The following is a 5,704-nucleotide window of genomic DNA, read 5'->3' as shown; positions in this document are numbered from 1 at the left end:
ATGACGCTGAACTGGTACCACTCCAGGAGTTGCCCTCAGGTGTTTTTCACTCATGGGCTGCCTCCTTGCAAATCTGAGCAGGCTGTACTGAAAAACCCTGTGATGGTTAATTGTATGTGTCAACTTGACCGGGTTAAGGCATGCCCAGATAGCGGGTAAACTATTACTTCTGAGTGTGTCTGTGAGGATGTCTCTGGCAAAGATTAGCATGTAACTCAGTAGACTGAGTTAAGATGATTCCCACCAATGCGGGTGGGATCATCCAATCCACTGAGAACAAAAAGGTAGAGGGAGGGTGAATTCGCTCTAATCTGAGGCGTCTATCTTCTGCCCTTGGATGTCAGTGCTCCTGGGTCTCAGGCCTTCAGACTCAAACTGAATTACACCCCCAGCTTTCCTAATTCTCCAGTTTGCTGATGGCAGATCATGGGACTTCCCAGCCTCCATAACTGAGCTAATTCCTATAACAAATCATATATATATATATACTTCCTGTTGGTTCTGTTTTTCTCCAAAGTCCATTTTGGTACCTAAAGAACCCAGGATGACCTAGGATAGTGGATGTGGCAGCCTTGGTTCTGAATGCTGCAGAGAAGATCACATGGACCTGTAAAGAAATCCAGATCAAAACTACGAGGGACTTCCCTGGTGGCACAGTGGTTAAGAATCCACCTGTCAATGCAGGGGACACAGGTTCAGTTCCTGGTCCGGGAAGATCCCACATGCTGCGGAGCAACTAAGCCCGCGCACCACAACTACTGAGCCCGCGTGCCACAACTACTGAAGCCCACTCTTCTAGAGCCCGTGCTCCGTAACAAGAGAAGCCACCACAATAAGAAGCCCGCGCACCGCAACGAAGAGTAGACCCGCTCGCCACAACTAGAGAAAGCCCACACACAGCAACGAAGACCCAACGCAGCCAAAAATAAATAAATAAAATTTATTTTTAAGAAAACAAAAGGGCTTCCCTGGTGGCATAGTGGTGAGAGTCCGCCTGCCTATGCAGGGGACACGGGTTCGTGCCCCGGTCTGGGAAGATCCCACATGCTGCGGAGCGGCTGGGCCCGTGAGCCATGGCCGCTGAGCCTGTGTGTCCAGAGCCTGTGCTCCGCAACGGGAGAGGCCACAACAGTGAGAGGCCCATGTACCGCAAAAAAAAAAAAACTACAATGAGGTATCACACCGGTCATAATGGCCATCATCAAAAAGTCTACAGCCATCCAGACTGAGGGAGACCTGGAAACTTAGGGCCACATGAGATACAGCCACAGCTGCAACAGCAAACACCGGAAGCACCCGGGAGGCCGCGGTAATGCTGGTGGCATGCATCACCACAGGATCAACTTCCACAAATATCACCCAGGATACTTTGGGAAAGTTGTTATCTGGCATTACCACTTAAAGAGGGACCAGAGCTTCTGCCCAGCTCTGAACCGTGATAAATTGTGGAACCTTGGTCGGTGAGCAGACACGGGTAAATGTTGTCAAGAACAAGATGAGCTGCTCCTATCATTGATGTGGTACCTTCAGGCTACTATCAATACAATGTTCTGAGGAAGGAAAACTCCCAAAGCGGCCTGCATCGTAAAGGCCAGATTCTTCAGCAGAAGAGCTGAGGAGATTAAGGGTGTGGGTGGGGCACGTGTCCTAGTAGCTTGAAGCCACCTGGTGGGAGATTCATTAAATGTTAACAACTGCTTAAAAAAAAAAAGTCTACAAATAATAAATGCTGGAGAGAGCGTGGAGAAAAGGGAACCCTCCTACACTGTTGGTGGGAATGTAAATTGGTGCAGCCACTATGGAGAACATTATGGAGGTTCCTTAAAAAACTAAAACTAGAACTACCGTATGATCCAGCAGTCCCACTCCTGGGCATATACCCTGAGAAAACCATAATTCAAAAATATACATGCACCCCAATGTTCATAGCAGCGCTATTTACAATAGCCAGGTCATGGAAGCAACCTAAATGTCCATCAACCTAAATGTCCATCAACAGAAGAATGGATAAAGAAGATGTGGCACATATATACAATGGAATATTACTCAGCAATAAAAAAGAACAAAATAATGCCATTTGCAGCAACATGGATGGACCTAGAGATTGTCATACTGAGTAAAGTCAGACACAGAAAGACAAATATCATATGATATCACTTATATGTGGAATCTAAAAAAAGGGCACAAATGAACTTATTTACAAAACAGAAGTAGAGTCTCAGATATAGAAAACAAACTTATGGTTACCAAGCGATAAGGAGGAGGTGGGGGAGGGATAAACTGGGAGATTGGGACTGACATATACACACTACTATATAAAATAGATAACTAATAATAACCTGCTGTGCAGTACAGGGAACTCTACTCAATGCTCTGTAATGACTTACATAGGAAAAGAACCTTAAAAAATAAAAGTCTACAAATAATAAATGCTGGAGAGGGTGTGGCGAAAAGGAAATCCTCCTACACTGTTGGTGGGAATGTATATTGGTGCAGCCACTGTGGAAAACAGTATGGAGGTATCTTACAAAACTAAAAATGGAGCTACCATATGATCCAGCAATCCCACTCCTGGGCATATATCCAGAAAAGATCCAAGCACCACAATGTTCATTGCAGGACTATTTACAATAGCCAAGACATGGAAACAACCTAAGTGCCCTTCGACAGATGAATGGATAAAGAAGATGTGGTATATATACACAATGGAATACTACTTAGCCATAAAAAAGAATGAAATAATGCCATTTGCAGCAACATGGATGGACTTGGAGATTATCATACTAAGTGAAGTAAGTCAGATGGAGAAAGACAAATATTATATGATATCACTTATACGTATAATCTAAAAAATAGTACAAATGAACTTATTTACAAAACAGAAACAGACTCACAGACATAGAAAACAAAGGGGAGGGTTACCAAAGGGGAGGGGGGAGGGATAAGTTAGGAGTATAGGATTAACAGATACACACTACCATATATAAACTAGATAAACAACAAGGATTTACTGTAAGCACAAGGAACTATATTCAATATCTTGTAATAACCCATAATGGAAGAGAATTTTTAGAAAGAAATATATATATATATATCTGAGTCACTTTGCTGTACACCGGAAACTTACACAATATTGTAAGTCAACTATACATCAATTAAAACTTTTTTTAAATAAAAGCAAAAAAAAAAAAGATCACATGAAGATCGTCCTTTCTTTACTTAGGAATCATTCACTTGATCCTCTTTCATTAGAAAGACTGACTTTTCCAGTCTGGCCCTAAACATAGTAATAGAACACAGTCCTGTGCATCACGAGAAGAGATCAATCTCGAATATGCTGTGTCTGCTGGAACAGTTAAAACTAACAAAGAGCAGCTCCTCACTGGCCTATTACATGCCACGGAAGGCACTGAACTCCCTTGCGGTAAGTTGATTCTTGCAGTGTGTATTTCTTATTCCCGGCCCTGTTTATGAATGAACTAGTGGTAGTAGCCACACTCACACCTAGGGAACATTGGTGTCACTACACTGCCTTATACTTAAGAGTAACGTGTGCACACATGGTCACGCGGCAATAAATGACAACACTGTAGAACAGTTTTATGCAACAACATGCTTCCTACAAGTAGAATATGTGTTGCAACCATGTCAAGAGTATTTAATTTAAAAATAATAAATGAGGAGAATCGTTGAGTTTTGCCGACCCCTTCAGTTGTAAGGAATTAAAATGCTAAAAACTGGTGGCCACAAGTTCGCGTCAGGTACCACCAGAAAGCCTCCATGCAGCCTCCACCTGACCTACTGATAGGCACTCTCATTAGTGACAATTTACCTGTGGAGAATGAGGAGACAGTTTGCCAAGCCGCTGAGCTGTGGCTAGAGTTGAACACAGAATCACCTTCACGATATTTCTCAACCACATCAAAGTGGATGCTCTTGGAATGACTAAAGAGGAGATGGTGATTTCCATTAAAGCATCTTCTGAGGAGAATTGTAGTCTCCTGATAATGACGTCTTGAGAGCAGGCAGTCAGGTTGCTCTGAAAAACAAAAAGGAATCAGTAAAAACAAGCCAACTCCAAGCTGCCTTCAGATCTGCAATTACTTTTACTGGTCCAATGCACAGCAAGATTTCCAAAGACCCTTGGCCATGTAAGTGATCAAAGCCCTGGAAGAGACCAGAGTGTCCAACGGACCAGCAGCGTCCTCATCTTCTTGGGGCAGAGGAGCTCTGCACCTCCCGCAATCCTCTCACCCCATTTCATTCATTCTGTTGCCCCACACATATTTACCGATCTTCTACTAAGTGCCAGGAACTGTTCTAGGTGTTGGGGTCAAGACAGTGTATAAAGCACCAAAAATCCCTGCCCTCATGGAGCTTACACGCTAACGGAGGAGATGGATGCTACACAGGATAAATAAGAAAAATATAAAGTATGTTATGAAGTGGTCAGTGCAAAGGAAATAAAGCTAAGAAAGGGGATAGAGGTCAGGGGTTAAATTCCAGTTAGGGCAGCAAGGAAAGGCCTCACTAAAAGGCAGTATTTATGTAAAGACTTTTTTAAATGTTAGAGGGACACAGGGGAGAGAAAATACAGCCGTGCGTTGATGATGTCACGAGTATTAATTTACCAGGTGCCAACATGCGTGTGCCTGCATGTGTGTGTTCATGTGTGATGGACATGCATGGGAAGTGGCTCCACAGCCTGACGGGTCAGGGTGAGGTGTCTGGGACAGAGACTGAACGTGGACCAGGGCAGGACAGGCTCTGAGCCCAGCCCCAGACCTCACATTTGGCCAAGAACAGGGCCACGTGCCGCCAGCTCTGGGCAACAACAGCGACACCTCCTCCCAGGCTGGACGGCGCTGTCTGGGAGGAAGGATGGGCCCCGGAGATTGTAGAGTCTCCTGTGTCTGGCCCTGTGGTATCAGGGACTGGGGACAGCACAGGGTGACCGTGGGCTCCATGTCCCCCACCCCCCCCAGCCCAGCCCACCACCTCTGCCACTTTCCACTCTCCACGGGCAGATGGGTCTGGTCTGATGAGGATTTTTCCAGGCTGGGCTGGTGGCCTGACCCAGCAGTGGCCATGCGTCCAGGGCAGGGCCCATTCCAGGGGAGATGAGGTATGTGCTGAGCCCCCGTGGCCGGGGGGCAGGGGGCAGGGAGCAGCTTTAGCCAGAAGCAGGTGGAGGCTGGGAATGGGGAGGTCAGCAGTGCCCTCAACGTCACATCCTGTTTTTGGAATGGGCCCCAGCATGTTCTTTCCTTTGGACTTGGTCCAGGCCAGTGTCTCCCCACCCAGGCCCAGTCCCAAGGGAACCCCAGCACTCCCAAGCATTAACCTAGGGTTTTTCCAGGCTGGGCCAGGCCCCTGAGCCAGTGTGGGTGAAGGATACCTTTCCCACCCCTTCTTGAAATCGTGCCAGGGATCCCCATCGGCCCCCATAGCTGAAGAGGACAGAGTCCTGGCACGGCCCCCACCAGCCCCACACAAAGCCCTGGGGACTGTTAGGCCCTGGGACACCACCTGGGAAGCCCAGCCAGGCTGGAAAGGGGACAGTTCCACGATGTGCTTAAGAACACGGTCTCCGAACCAGTGAGGCTGGGCGTGCGGCCCGGAGCCGCTCTTTCTTGCCGCGTGAGTGTACCAAGTGGCTTAGCGCTCTGAGTCTCAGCTGCCCTGCTGCCGGCTCACCAGGAGG

General features: G+C 46.9%; 1 pseudogene; it reads left to right on the top strand.

The window, feature by feature from the left end:
• Nucleotides 1–2,905, top strand: LOC137211659 (large ribosomal subunit protein uL15-like; annotated as a pseudogene).
• Nucleotides 2,906–5,704: the final 2,799 nt, after the last annotated feature.

The sequence above is a fragment of the Pseudorca crassidens genome, chromosome 19 (genome assembly GCF_039906515.1).
Source record: "Pseudorca crassidens isolate mPseCra1 chromosome 19, mPseCra1.hap1, whole genome shotgun sequence".
In the NCBI taxonomy this organism is placed as follows: domain Eukaryota; kingdom Metazoa; phylum Chordata; class Mammalia; order Artiodactyla; family Delphinidae; genus Pseudorca; species Pseudorca crassidens.
The sequence above is the reverse complement of the archived record's forward strand: the minus strand, read 5'-3'. Positions and strand labels throughout refer to the sequence as shown.